This window comes from Cherax quadricarinatus, chromosome 29 (assembly GCF_038502225.1).
Source record: "Cherax quadricarinatus isolate ZL_2023a chromosome 29, ASM3850222v1, whole genome shotgun sequence".
NCBI lineage: Eukaryota > Metazoa > Arthropoda > Malacostraca > Decapoda > Parastacidae > Cherax > Cherax quadricarinatus.
In genome coordinates, this window is record NC_091320.1 from 37,342,723 (window position 1) to 37,359,032 (window position 16,310).

The window sequence follows — 16,310 nt, forward strand, 5'->3', positions numbered from 1 at the left end:
GGCAGACTTAGTTTAATTCTTAAATTTAAAATATTACAAATTATGAGGTAAGTTGGTATTATGGCTAAGTGACTAAATACTAGTTTGTGAGTTTAGCAATGTGAATGCTTTTGTTTTGGCATAGTACATAGTTTCAGTATTGGAGTCTCACAGGCCAACTTATGACTAGTTAGGATTCATTATTTTAAGATTGAGATTAATATTTCTGTTTATTGTCAAATGGGTGAGTGAGTGTAAGTGTGAACCACCAGGCACAAGACTCTCAATTGCAATTGCACTAAAGTGTTATATAAGTTGTTTACAAGAATTAGAGTATAACTAGATTTAAATTGACAAGATAAAATACACAAGTTAAGGTAGCAAAAGAATAAAAAAATGATAAATTAGACACATGTGCAACTCTTGGGTATCTTTATTGAGGAAACGTTTCGCCACACAGTGGCTTCATCAGTCCATACAAAGGAGAATCTTGAAGAACAGGAGGAGAATGAGGTAATCAGTCCCTCAACCTTGAGTCGATGTGGTCAGTCCATCAATCTTGTATAGAATACGGCATATGTGCAGAGAAGGAGCTTATAAACCGTTGGTAGGAGAGGTGCAGCAGTCATAGGTAGTGTAACATTTGTTCAATGTGGAAGTAGGTCGTGCCCAAGAATTAGGCAAGCGAAGAATTCCCAAGTATTAAGATCCCAAGACGTTGCAGTGTCTGACAGGTTTGTAGATGAATGGTTCAGACACTGCAACTTCTTGGGATCTTAATACTTGGGAATTCTTCGCTTGCCTAATTCTTGGGCACGACCTACTTCCACATTGAACAAATGTGACACCGCCTATGACTGCTGCACCTCTCCTACCAACGGTTTATAAGCTCCTTCTCCGCACGTATGCCGTATTCTATACAAGATTGATGGACTGACCACATCGACTCAAGGTTGAGGGACTGATTACCTCATTCTCCTCATGTTCTTCAAGATTCTCCTTTGTACGGACTGATGAAGCCACTGTGTGGGGAAACGTTTCCTCAAAGATACCCAAGAGTTGCACATGTGTCTAATTTATCAACATGTCGGTTCTCTGAACCATTCATCTACAAAAAAATGATAAAAATAAAAATGGCAATGACTTGGTTATAATATGCTAATAAGATGGTAGACAGGATAATATAAAAGTTGTAGTTGAAAATGCTAGTTTAAAAAGTATAGGATAAAAATGAGTATGTAAAGTAAAAGGACACAAGTGCAACTAATGTGACATTTATTGTGGCAACGTTTCGCTCTCCAGGAGCTTTATCAAGCCATTACAATTACAAACAATACATGGACACAGAGGGTATATAAAGGCTCAGAGTGAGGTGCAATACTAGTGAGGTAACATTTCGATGTTCACTAGTGGTAGTAGTAGTAGTAGTAGTGGTAGTAGTAGTGGTAGTGACAAAAGTAATACAATATGATAGAGCAATTAATTCGTACATGAGTAAAAGGATACAAAAGCTATTACTTGGGTAACATAAAAATAGGTTGGACAAATATAGACTGGAAAGATGCAGCTTGTTTCAGTGTTCACTCTCTGTAATGTGCTTTGTGTAGTATAACAGGAGAGACTATGTGATGGCAGGGTTTACTGTTTTCAGGAGGATTCTTGCTAAGACTTCGGAGATGGTGAAGCTGCCGTTTTGTTTAATTGTATTCGAAACAGCGATCAGTGCTGATTCGAGGCACTTGCGTCTGCGGAAATTAGTTTCTTTGATCACTAATTGGGCGTCTCTGAATTTCATGAGATGATTGGTGGAATTTCGGTGTTGTACACAGGCGTTGTTCAAGTTATCGTTCCTACATGCGTAAATGTGTTCATTGAGGCGGGTGTCGAGGTTTCTTGCTGTTTCACCTACGTAAATCTTGTCACAGCCTCCACAGGGTATAGTGTAAACTCCTGCATTGACTGGTTCATGGTGCTTGGATTTTGTCCTGGTTAGATTCTTTATTGAAGTGCTAGAAGCGATGGCGACTCTGGTGTTAGCTTGTTAAAGCACTTTTGAGACGTTCAGTGCAACCTGGCTGTTGGGAAGAATTATAACTTTGTTGGGAGTGGTGTTGATGCGTGGAGAATTAATGATCTGAAGAGCTCTTTTCTTGCAGTCTTTAATGAAAAAAGAAGGAAAATGTAACTCAGTGAATGTTTGGTGAATGTATGTACATTCCTCGTCAAGAAACTCAGGACTACAAATTCGGTATGCTCTTAGGAAAAACCCGATGATGATGCTACCAAACGGGTAAAAAAACAGTGCTGTTAAAATTCCAAACTAGCCTACAAAGAAACAACCTACTAAAAACATCTATTTCTATGAAAAATGATGTTTACGTCAGTGAGTGCCTTACCAAAACAAGACAAAACATCCTTTATCGGCTAAGAAAATTACACTATGCCCAAAAAATCCACCAGTGCTTTGTGAGGGACAGAAAAATCGCAGTTAGAAAACAGCCCACTGGGAAGAGATACTTCATCTCTACAGAACATGACCTTAAAACATTCCTAAGTGAACATTAAAATGGTATAAAATACCGACAGGTTGTTAGTGAGTGTTGTTAGGTAAGACACATATGCAACAGTTAGGTATCTTTATTTCGAAACGTTTCGCCTACACAGTAGGCTTCTTCAGTCGAGTACAGAAAAATTGATAGAAGCAGAAGATACTTGAAGACGATGTAATCAGTCCATCACCCTTAAAGTTTTGAGGTGGTCAGTCCCTCAGTCTGGAGAAGAGCATTGTTCCATAGTATGAAACAATATTGTTTCATACTATGGAACAATGATTACATCGGAACTGATTACATCGTCTTCAAGTATCTTCTGCTTCTATCAATTTTTCTGTACTCGACTGAAGAAGCCTACTGTGTAGGCGAAACGTTTCGAAATAAAGATACCTAACTGTTGCATATGTGTCTTACCTAACAACACTCACTTAGGAATGTTTTAAGGTCATGTTCTGTAGAGATGAAGTATCTCTTCCCAGTGGGCTGTTTTTTAACTGCGATTTTTCTGTCCCTCACAAAGCACTGGTGGATTTTTTGGGCATAGTGTAATTTTCTTAGCCGATAAAGGAGGTTTAGTCTTGTTTTGGTAAGGCACTCACTGACGTAAACATCATTTTTCATAGAAATAGATGTTTTTAGTAGGTTGTTTCTTTGTAGGCTAGTTTGGAATTTTAACAGCACTGTTTTTTTACCCGCTTGGTAGCCCATCAGTTTGCAATCCTTTAGGTCATCACTACGTATGTTAAGGCGAAGGTGGTCCTTGATAAGCTGTAGGGTGGTCTCCATGCAGGTTTCTTGGGTGACTGTGGCTGGGAGATGTTTGCTGTTAACTACAACAGCGTCAGATAGCTGCTGTTGGTCATTATGGTCTTGGAAGTTGGTTATGACATTGGCGAGTTGTTGGTCCACTCTTGATCTTTCCTCTATAATGTTGGTAGTAAGGAGGGTGACTTGGTCTTTTAGTGTTGATGGTGGCTAGGGACTGGGTGTGGGTGTTGCTTTGTTGTTCCAGAGTGTCTAGTTTATGTTCTAGAGCAGTGATCTTGTTGAGGTAATCTGCATTGCTAGCTTTTAGTTCCTGCATTTCTTGAGTTAGTTTGGTGATCGTTTGGTCCTGAATCGTAAGGAGTTTAGCTATTTCTGGGTCTGTGATTTTCTTGACATCAAATCCTGGGAAGGAGTTATCTTGGACTGTGGCGGCGGCCATATTTGTTGTTGTCTGTCGTGTGTTGTGGTGATGCCGGTGAGTGATGAGGGTTGTGTCCTGGATGGCAGTACCACAAGTTTTCCTCGTGTTATTACTGGTTTCACCTTTGATGTTAGGAGTCCTTAGCTGGTTACTGGATCTTCTTTTAAAACTCTGACCCTTGTCCATTGGCTGTGGCTTCAGGTGAATAGTAGGTGATGGGTGAATGTTGTGGAGTATCACTTCAGTGGCAGCGGGGTAGGAGTTGGTAATGAGTCCTATTAGTTGGTAATTTGTGTACTTATGGGTGATTTCTGCAGTTGATTTATATCATTCTGGGTATCCACACATGTTAGTGTTATGCGGGTCTTGATTAAGTCATCACTGGGCTGCTGGGAACCTCAGGTAGAAGTAAAAATAAAGGACAAGGTTCCTGTTGCCGCTGCCGCTGCCGCTGCTGCGATTACACTATCGAAAGTAGTAGCAAAGAGAGAGACAAAATGCAAGCAGTTAGGACATACTGGAAAGATTCCAGGACCGAAATATTTCCAAAACTAAAGTCCTAGTGTTTATATCTTTCCAACAATTTATCGGGATCACCTCCCATTTTTTACCACTATACTCAGTTTGTTATCTAGGATAAAAAAAATGCATTTGTTACCAGGAAACTTTTATTATTCCAACAAAAGTTTCATTCAGTGATGAGCTTCATCAAATATACACAAATAATTCTCACATAGAGAAGTAGTTCGTCCGGGTCTTTAACCCCGGACACCAGTGGTGAGAGTCGCGCCTCTCACCACTGGGCTACACCATTGGGTATCTTCACATAGAGAAGAGCTGACTACGACGTTTCGGTCCGGTTTGGACCCTTTACAAAAGTTACAACACAAAGAGTTCATGTAAGGTTGCCAGGACGGGTCCCGACCCAGATCTTCTCCATGTGGTGACCCGGCAGTGACTCCCGAAGGAGTGTGGGAGTTTGTACAAGTGATGTACCGTTTATAGCCCTATGGCGGGGCAGCCGTATGGCAAGGGCACGGTGACTCTTTCAACTCCGTTTGAGCCATTCCTGGCACTCAAGCTGCAGCCTGAGTGCCAGAGTGACTCAGGAGATTCTCTGGAAGTGTGTTGAACACCTGAAGACTGAGAGAACATAAGAGTGAGGGAACCAGTATATATAGGCGAGAGGGACGGGGACAGGACCAAGAGAGGAAGAAAAAGAAGTAGCGGTATAGCTGGTAGTGGTAGGAGAGAGTTAGTTTAATATCTTTATTATGCACTCTGTGGAAAATTGCATTTATCTGAATGTAACTAATTATGTACATAACAGTAAATGATAACAAAGATTATTATTTATCAATGTTACATAGACAAGTAGGAATTTGGGACACCTAGGTCGTAAAAAATGTCCCCCTTCGATACCTACCACTGTCATAACCACAAGTTGCTCTGGACCTATTAATTAAATAAAATATACATACACCAGGAATACTGGTAAATATATAAATTTTGTGGACTGTATATTAAAAATAATAAATGGTTATATATATACACAATTACATAACAGAAGGAATATATATCTTAATATCACTCACCAATTTGACTGGATATTAAGTTGTATCATACTCAGAAAAACCTCACTAACTAAATATATGAAAACACTGGCCAGAATTATACACAAATCTAGAGAGCTTATCTGAGGTTCCTGGAGCTGTCTTGTCCAGTCGCCTGATATCTCAAGTTATGCAGGAATGCATGTCCAACAATTTCGCCTCCTATTTGAGAGGTGTCAGCCCAATTTTAACCTGTAGAGCACGAAAATTCCTTCACATTACACTAACGTTGTATCCAATTCAAAACCAAGATGGCCAGTGTCCCTACTTTTTTTCAATAACATACTTCTTTTAAAAATACAATATAGGGCATCTATTTACCTATAAACTACCGTATTTCCGGAAAATATATACAGTATTTTCCACACTGCGGCCGGCCGGAGTTCGTTGTTAAATGACTCAAATTGCTCATTTGACAATGGTGGAGGACCTGGGTACATATAGGATCTGGCATCCACACGGCGACATATTACACAAGATTTAATCACACTTTTTACACTTTGCCGTCCTTGTGGAATCCAGAAAGTTTCCCTAATACAATTTAAGGTATCTTGTACTCCACCATGCATTACAATTTTATGGACATTTAGAACAATTAAATTTGTTAGATGATGAGTTTTGGGCAGTAAGATAGGGTGTTTAGCATAATCACCCAATTCAGCATTTTGTAACCTACCTCTGCACCTAATTACATTGTTCTCTAAATACAGCCCCAATTTCTCTATTATGGAACCTTTCACAATTTTTCTTTCCATCATCAATTTAATCTCATTTCCATAGATTTCTTCTTGTACCCTCTTTATCCAATATTCAAGAGGATGTGAAAACTTATATGAAATATTCATCTTGTTTAGAAATTTAAACACCAACTTAGTTACATTGATTAGTTTGGGTAAAGAAGAATACCTATTTATATCAATGGCTAAGGAAGGACAAACTATTGGAGCGGTGCTCACAGTAATTTCAACAGGAGCAATATACACCTTTTGTACAGGCCAATTAGCTTTATTTACCAACCAGCTCGGTCCTTTAAACCATGATACAGCATTTACAAATTTAGCATAAGGTAAACCTCGAGACAAGAAATCAGCTGGATTCTCCTCACCAGGTATATGATTAAATGTTAACATATGCTGACCCAAACTATTATACTTCTCTTGCATCTGATTAATTTCAGCGACTGTTTTGTACATACACAATTTTACTGTTTCCATTACGAATCCATTGTAAGGATACCTCATTATCAGACCAAATTACAGTGTTGCTAATATTTATCTCTTGCAACTTATTTCTTATATAATTAGCTAATTTGACACCTACATAAATGGCTGTTAATTCCAACTGAGGTAAGGTACGTGATTTAATTGGAGATACTTTAGTCTTAGACATAACAAGAGAAATAACACTATTACATTGAAGGTAAGCAACTGCTCCATATGCCAATTTTGAAGCATCACAAAAAATGAGGAGTACATTTTTCCCATTTGGATTGGCCACCTGGCATGGGAACTCCAACATTGGAATTTTTTCATAATCACCAATTAATTCATCCCACCTGTTAATGAATTCCTCAGGTAGAATTTCATCCCAAGCACATTTAAGTTTCCATGCTTCCTGAATTAATAATTTCCCTCTTATAGTAAGGGGTGACACTAAACCTAGTGGATCAAAACATTTGGAAACTTCAGCAAGCAAAACTCTCTTAGTTAATTTATTGGGCATACTGTAATTATTAGGTTTTAACATTAACAAATCTCTCTCAGTATCCCAAGTTAAACCCAATACATTAATACATTTTGGCACTTCATCTCCAGGGTAATCTTTACTTATTTTGCCCTTCAATTTGGACGAATTACTATTCCATTCTCTCAGAGGCATATTTGCACTTTACATTATTTTATTAGCCTCTCCATAAGTCATTAACAGTTCCTCTTCAGTTGACGTCACACCCAGGAAATTGTCCACATAAAACTGTTTGCTCATTACTTTACTCAATGGACTTCCCGTACATTTAAGGTGTGCATTTATCGTCGCTTGAAGTAGGAACGGACTGGATGTAGCACCAAATAATACGCTCCTAAAGCGAAAGGTTTTCAGAGGGCTAAGTGGGTTAATAGGATTCTCAGGCCATAAGAAGCAGGTACAATCTCGGTCAGCCTCTTGTAAACCCACTCTTAGGAAAGCTTTGCTTATGTCAGCCGTAAAGGCATAATTCTTTACTCTGAAATTTAATAAGATATCTCCTAATTTTTCCGTCAACGACGGACCTGTCATCAGTCATTTAAACTAGGTACATTTTTGTTACTCCTGGCACTACAATTAAACACAATTCTCAGAGGAGTGGTCTTAGAATCCTTCTTCATTCCGTGATGTGGCAAATAGTGACCATAAATTTTGGCTTGCTCAGGAGGTACCTCTTCTATAAATTTATTAATTAACTGCTCAGCAATTATATCATTATAGGCAGTTAACAATTCTGGTGTCTTACTCAGTTCGCGGAGCTGAGCTTTTAACTGCCCATATGCCATTCTGTAATTAGTGGGCAATTCTGGATGGTTCAGTCTCCACGGAAGTCGTACCCAGTATTGTCCAGATTCAAATTTTACATCTCTCAGGTACTGCTCCTGAGTAAAAGAATCGTCTGGACTTTCTTCATTTACATTTATTCCAATGCTGTCTAATTCCCACAATTTATGCACTGGCTCAACACCATCCTCTATGAAAGAATTATACTGGGGCACGACTTCATGAGTAAGAGACACAGTTATGGTATTTGTAGTTTCCTCTAGTCATGAATTATTATTACGAGGAATCCTACCATACATTACATGGCCTCCTGCAGTCTTCAAAAGAGTGACACCACATTTCTTTACCATACCCTTTACAAAGGAGGCGTAATAGTCACTACCTATCAAAATATTTATTGGGCCTACAGAATCCTCACTTACACCAGAAGGTGCTAAATTTACATTATGTGAGAGTTTTTCTGTAGCTTTACTAAGCCCTACTGTAGATATTTTCTCTGGATGTCTATCTACAATTACTGCATTAACACATTTTTTCTCATTGCCCAACCTGACAGTTACATAAACAGTGTCATACAATTGAGCCCTTTTATCTGAGAGAAAACCAGATAATTTTAGAGTTGTAGGATCTCCCATCTGTACTTTCATACCATCAAGACATTTACGTTTAATGAAAATACGTTGGGATCCTTGGTCTAATAATGCAGTTACATTTTTTGATTTATGCCTTTTATCATCAATTTTTACCTGTAACACAGGTAAGGCTACTTCAGCAAAACCATCATTATTAACATTAGCAACAATTTTTACATTAGCCACTGTTGTGTCAGGATTGTCAACATTATCATTATTATCAACATTAACATATAGACCCTTACACATGACTATATGGTGTCTTCCTTTGTGACATTGATAATAGAAGTTTAATTTGGCATAACAATCCTTTACATTGTGATTACCCAAACACCTGATACATATGTCAAGTTCCTCCAATCTTTCAACTTTATCATTCCATGAATTGTATGCATTGCAATTCTTAGAAAAATGAGTACCCTTGCAGAAAAGACAATCTCTCTTTTCTTTGACTGGTTTCCTATTAACTGTGCTACTCTTAGGAGGGTACTTATTCTTCTTACCTTGTGGAGAATCATTATTTCTGATTCCTGCTACTTGATATGCACCTATGCAACTCTTTTTAGGAAATGAATTTTGATTATTAACATTTGGATAACTTTTCCCTTTGTGAAACTTGACAGATACCTCAGAGTTATTATGTGTTGCATCTTTAAAATGAGTTAGTTGGCTGGTCTGCAACTGCACAATTAATTCTTGTAGACCTAGTCTTATTTCCTCCAGTCCAAAATAACCCTTGTGATATTTGTTGGAGACGCATTCAAGTGTTTTATAGTTTAATTTATTCTGTACATTGGCACTCAATAACCAGTCTGATTCCTTCAGATTATATTTATTACTTAATGTTTCGAGAGTGCTCTCCAGTTTAACTCTTATATACACTGATGGATCTAAACAGGAGTCTTCTGGCAGGGCTGCATCTGCTCTTGTTGCCACCTCCCTAGTTAAGAACGATAATAAATTTGTTGAGTTAGGCATAAGAATTAACAACTGGGCGTCTACACTGCAAACTGAATTGTTTGCAATCCTAATGGCGCTAAAGCTAACCTATGACACTGAGCTTGATTCTATCATCATTACTGATTCTATGTCATCATTGAAGGCTCATTGGGGAAGCCAGGTATAGATACTCAAAAATTAGGGACAAAGGAATTAATGTACAATTGCTATGGATCCCATCACACATTGGATTACTCCTTCATGATAAAGTTGATATGTTAGCCAAGAAGAGTATCGAGAAGGAGAATGTAGAATATAACTTTGGTATAACTGTGTCCAGCATTAGGAATAATATTAGGAGAGAAGTAAATAATGAAAGTGATTGTTATAGGAATGCAGTTAGAAGCCTGAGTAGATCTATAACCCACTATGATAACATGAACGTAGATAAGTATGTTTATGGAGCAACTTGCAATGTGAACAGACTGACTGATGTTGTAGTGGCCAGGCTTAGGCTTGGTTACAAGTACTTCTGGCAGTTTGGGAGACACACAGATGATGATCAAACTAAATGTAAATTATGTGATCAGGCATATGGTCACTCTCTTGAACACTATGTGCTTAATTGTCCACTTATTGAGGAATACAGAGACAGACAGTATAATAACCTATGTGACATGTCAAGATATCTTATTAATGAAAATAAGATACCAGATATACTAAGCAAATTTCCTAAATTTGCTTGTAACAGATAAGTGAACTATAGATATGTAGATATAAATCCATATGTATTCCTGTTAACCCTTTGGGGCCTAGTTCCTAGGCCTTTTGTGTATCCATATGCTCTCGCGCTACCGTCCACAGGATGGATATGGGGTGCACAATAAACTAGCCACTTCGGTGGCAAAATCTAAAATCTAATCTCCAGTTTAACTCTAAACTGCTGTAAACCTTTGTAAGTATGATCTGGAGATTTTAAATTAATAATGATATTCACTAGATCCAACCTACTTTGTTCTGTATTACCATAAGTGACCTTCAACAAGTCAACTGCTTCCTTGTAAGAGTCATCTACATTGGGAAAAGCTTGTATGAGTATGTGAGCATCTCCTCTTACCTGTCCTTTGAGGTAAAATAATTTAGTTACACAGGCTAGGTCACTCCTGTCATGCACAGCCGCTTTAAAAATTGACCAAAATTCCTCCCAATTTTCTCTAGGATTAAACACAGGCAAACACAATTCTGGGAGTTTTGGCAAAGACATATTATTTGTTGGAGCAGACTGACCAACTGCCTGGTTTACACATTTTAATTTATTCAAGGCCTGACTTTTACAAGAAAGAATCTTTTCCTCTAATTCATAATACTGATTAATCATAAGATCTACTTCAGTCTCATCTACACAGTTTACAAACAATTATTATTATTATAATCAAAAAGAAGCGCTAAGCCACAAGGACTATACAGCGCTGCAGGGCAGGAAGGAAGCGAGGGTATCAGGTGGCAAAAGGGAGATGGATGAGTAATAGGTTACGGATAACAGCGGGGTAGTGGATGGTGAAAGGGTAAAGGGCAGCAAGAGACTGAACTAGAAAGGGCTGAGGGGAGTGCGAAAAGTATCATCAGAGTTTGTGGAGTAAATCAGTCGTTGTCAAGAAGTCAATGAGAGAGTCAGGATTAAAGGAGGGTCCATCAGCAAGAAGGGAAGGTAAAGAGAGAGTAGTAGAACGAAGACGACGACAGAGGTAAATTCTGCGTGCTCGTTGATAGAGAGGGCAGTCTAACAGAATGTGGCTAATCGATACTGGAACTTGACACTGCTCACAGAGAGGAACAGGGTGCCTCTCCATGAGATACCCATGAGTAAGATGAGTGTGGCCAATGCGAAGGCGGGAGAGAGTGGTCTCCCAACCTCGGCACTGATGACAAGAAGACGGCCAGTAACCTATGCTCGGTTTAATAGAATGAAGTTTGTTACCGAGCAGAGTTGACCAACGTTGTTGCCAACGGGTGCGAAGGTGGGTAGCTATTGCAGCAAAATAGTCCAGAAATGGAACACCTCGATAGGAAATCGGTAGGTCATGTACTGCTGACCGCGCAGCAGTGTCTGCCTGTTCATTGCCCTGTACGTCGACATGACCAGGGACCCAACAAAAAACAATATCTTTATGTTTGGTAGAGATATGGCGTAGCCAAATTTGGATATGGAGAACTAGGGGATGAGATGTATCAAATTTTCATATAGCCTGTAGAGCACTAAGGGAGTCTGAGACTACTACAAATGATGACACAGGCATAGATGCGATACGAATAAGTGCTGCAAGAATGGCATACAGTTCAGCAGTAAAAATGCTAGCTGAAGATAGTAAATGCCCCCGCACGACGCTGTCCGGAAACACTGCTGCGAATCCGACGCCGTCTGAAGACTTAGAGCCATCTGTGTACACAGCAGTGGCATGAGAATAGGAGTGGAAGTGATCAAGAAAAAGAGAGCGGGAAGCCACCGTAGGCAGTTGAGCTTTCGAGCAAGGGAGTGAGAAAGAACAGACCCGAACAGCTGGAACTTCCCAGGGGGGGTAGGGAAAAGTGAGATGCTACATGAACATATAAAGGTGGTAACTGAAGGAAAGACAAGAGTGAATGTAGGCGAAGAGAAAAGGGACGGAGCAAACAGGGGCGGCGAACGAATAAAGAATGTCTACTAATATCGGTGACCATTCTATAAATGGAAGGATTGTGTAGATCGTGAGAGCGTACATAGTAGCGAAGGCAATGGGCATCACGGCGATCAGACAAGGATGGAACATTCACTTCTGTATAGAGGCTCTGAACAGGGGAAGAGCGAAAAGCACCAAGGCACAAACGTAATCCTTGGTGATGGATAGAGTTAAGGTTAGAGAGAGTAGCAGGAGAGGCCGCGGAATAAATCTGGTCACCATAATCGAGTTTCGATGAAAAGAGGGCTGAATGTAGGCGAAGCAGAGTTTGACGATCAGCTCCCCAGGAAAGATGAGCAAGGGTTTTAAGAAGGTTTAGCCGGCTGTGACAAGTTGCCTTCAGAGAGGTAATGTGAGGTTTCCAGGATAACCGACGGTCAAAGAGAAGGCCTAGAAACCTGACTATCACGTTCGGGGATACGGGAGCCATAGAGATACAAAGGATGATCGGGGATAACAGAGCGTCTAGTGAAAGTAATTTGGTGAGTTTTGGTACTTGAAAATTTAAACCCATGTGTGGTGGCCCAAGTGGAAACACGGTCGACCGCATGCTGGAGAGAAACTGCAATAAGATGACAGTCAGCGCCTGCACAAGCAATAGCGAAGTCATCAACATAGAGTGATGACCAAATATTGGGTGAAAGAACAGAGGCCAAATCATTTATAGCAAGGAGAAAAAGTGTTGTGCTTAGAACACATCCCTGAGGGACACCTTCAGCTTGGACGAAGTCCGGGGAAAGAACATTATTGACTCGAACACGGAAATGTCTGTCAGTTAAAAAGTTCTTAAGGAAGGATGGTAGATTGCCTCGGAGGCCTAAGGAATGGGCCTGGGCCAAAATATTATACCTCCAAGTTGTGTCATATGCCTTCTCAAGGTCAAAAAATATGGCAATAACTGAGTGATTATTCGCAAAGGCATTACGAACATACGTATCCAAGCGTAGTAAGGGGTCTATGGTAGAACGACCCTTACGAAAGCCATATTGACTAGCGGAGAGACTGTTGTGTGTCTCTAAATACCACATTAAACGTCGATTTACGAGATGTTCCATCACTTTGCAAACTGCACTAGTAAGAGCGATGGGGCGATAGTGGGAGGCATCATGTCCTGTAGTACCCGGTTTGCGGAAAGGGAGAACAATGGCAGATTTCCACAGCTGGGGAAGAACTCCTTGTGCCCAAATAAGATTGAAGAGGTGTAAGAGGACTACAAGGGCTGACCGATGTAAATGTTGTAACATACGAATATGAATGTCGTCAGGCCCAGCTGCCGATGATCGGCAAGCTGAGAGCGTTGCCTCCAGTTCTTGAAGTGTAAAAGGCACATTATACTGTTCTTCTCTGAGAGAAGAAAAGTCCAAGGGTACTAACTCTCTGGCAGACTTTGAGGAAAGAAACGAGGGGCATAGATGGAGCCCTCGGGAAATACGGACCAGATGAGTGCCAAGTTCAATGGCAACGTCGAGAGGGTTTGCTACATCAACACCAGCGACCCGTAGAACAGAAGCCAGGTCAGGAGAGTATTTACCACTCAATTTCCTCACTTTTTTCCAGACTGCACTCATGGAAGAAGCAGAGGTGATGGTGGAAACATAGTCTCGCCAACAAGTGCGTTTAGCTTCACAGATGACACGGCAAGCGATCGCACGCTTCTGCTTAAAATCAAGAAGTCTCTCAGCGGTTCTATTGTACCGGTACCTGCCCCATGCAGCACGTTTCAAACGTACTGCACGAGCACAAGCAGGAGACCACCAAGGCACGCACTTCTGAGAATGCCTGCCTGAGGTTTGGGGTATAGAATGAGAAGCTGCGGTATAAACTGACGTCGAGAAGATGTGTAGGAGCTCATCAATGGAGGATGAAGAAGGAACCTCACTAAAAGCAGTGAGGTGTGAGTAAAGATCCCAATTTGCCCTATCAAATTGCCAGCGAGGGCTACGGAAAGGTGGTGAATAGGAAGGAGAAGTAAGAATGATCGGAAAATGATCGCTGTCATGTAAGTCTGGTAGAACAGACCAGGTGAAGTCTAGTGCAGTGGAGGAAGAGCAGACTGATAGATCGATGCAAGAGAGAGTATGAGTACGAGGATCAAAATGGGTGGGAGTACCCGTATTTAAAACATGGAGGGGGTGAGAGGCGAGAAAAGCCTCCAACTGGATGCCACGTGAGTCACAATGAGACCCCCCCCCCCAGAGGAAATGGTGGGTATTAAAATCACCAAGTAACAGAAGTGGTGGTGGTAAGGATGAAACAAGAAAGGCAAAGTCTGGGATAGAAAATGCCCGAGAAGGAGAGAGATATAAAGAACATATTGTAAATCACTTATTCAAGTGGATACGGGCTGCAGTGTAATGCAGCGAGGTATGGACAAATAGTTGACAGTACGGAATATCATTGCGTAGAAGAAGGGCACTTTCATTAAAGGTCCCATCTGAGAAAGGATCCGAAGAATACAATAAATTATAGCCTGAGATAGGTTGGAAAACAGCCGAGTGTAATTTTGGTTCTTGTAAGCAAGCACCAACAGGGGAAAACCTGGAAAGCAACATCTGAAGCTCACCCCGATTACCCCTGAGGCCGCGGATATTCCAAGGTAAATAGACCTGGGAGTGATCATGTCGGAGGATCTCACCTTCAAGGACCATAACATTGTATCAATCGCATCTGCTAGAAAAATGACAGGATGGATAATGAGAACCTTCAAAACTAGGGAGGCCAAGCCCATGATGACACTCTTCAGGTCACTTGTTCTATCTAGGCTGGAATATTGCTGCACACTAACAGCACCTTTCAAGGCAGGTGAAATTGCCGACCTAGAAAATGTACAGAGAACTTTCACGGCGCGCATAACGGAGATAAAACACCTCAATTATTGGGAGCGCTTGAGGTTCCTAAACCTGTATTCCCTGGAACGCAGGAGGGAGAGATACATGATTATATACACCTGGAAAATCCTAGAGGGACTAGTACCGAACTTGCACACGAAAATCACCCACTACGAAAGCAAAAGACTTGGCAGACGATGCACCATCCCCCCAATGAAAAGCAGGGGTGTCACTAGCACGTTAAGAGACCATACAATAAGTGTCAGGGGCCCGAGACTGTTCAACTGCCTCCCAGCACACATAAGGGGGATTACCAACAGACCCCTGGCAGTCTTCAAGCTGGCACTGGACAAGCACCTAAAGTCAGTTCCGGATCAGCCGGGCTGTGGCTCGTATGTTGGTTTGCGTGCAGCCAGCAGCAACAGCCTGGTTGATCAGGCTCTGATCCACCAGGAGGCCTGGTCTCAGACCGGGCCGCGGGGGCGTTGACCCCCGGAACTCTCTCCAGGTAAACTCCAGGCCATGATTGGCGATTAAGAAAATACCAGGAATCTGTAGGTAAAGGCACCTACGGACTAGAGGGGTTAGAAAAGTCAATGTGTGGTGGCATTGGAAGACGTTCAAGTAGCGAAGGAACGGAGCGTTGCGAAGAATGGGGTTGTGAAGATGGAGGAGAGGGAAGAGAAGGAACAGGAAGTGAATCAGTGTCCATTGAAGGTTTAGTCTCTGCAATATATTCTGAAATGGCTTCAAGTGTTTCTGAATTCAAAGATGTATGGGAGACCATATTGGAGATAGAAGGAGGAGGGTGAGTAAAGATTTGGACAGTAATGGACTGTACCAAAGTAGAGGGGGAGGGAAGAGTGTAAGGGACTGGAGATAAAGTGTGGGGGGGGGATAGAAGAGGCAGAAACCTGGGAGGTGGCAGAAGAGGGAGAAACTTGGGAGGGCACGGGGGTGGAAGGCATAGTACGAGGAGGAGGGTGAATCTCCACACTTGTAATAGAGCCAGAGAGAGGGGAAGAACTAGGTACAGAGACTGGAAAGGTAAAGTGTGGAGGTGGAAGAAGGGAAGGAAGGGGCAAAGAAGATTTGAGCAATGTGGTTTTTTTGGACTTCTGAGTAGAGGGGCGATTGGTATTAGGTGTCGTACGAGGTCTTGTCGATACTGGGGCTTGTGAGGAAGGACGCGAAGATGTGAGAACAGACTGAGTTGTAGTCGGAACGTCAGAGCCAAGGACAGCGAAAGGATTAGATGCCGTAGTGGCTATGGGAGGGGTAACAACAGAGGAGGCTGCAGAAGATGGGACCCCAGAAGTGGGGGGATGTTTGGAA

The 16,310-nt window shown here is 41.3% G+C and overlaps 1 protein-coding gene across 2 annotated transcripts in view; it reads left to right on the plus strand.

Moving 5' to 3' along the window:
* Pu (GTP cyclohydrolase punch) overlaps window positions 1-16,310 on the plus strand; it is a 113,102-nt gene that overhangs the window by 60,982 nt on the left and 35,810 nt on the right. The window lies entirely within an intron of this gene.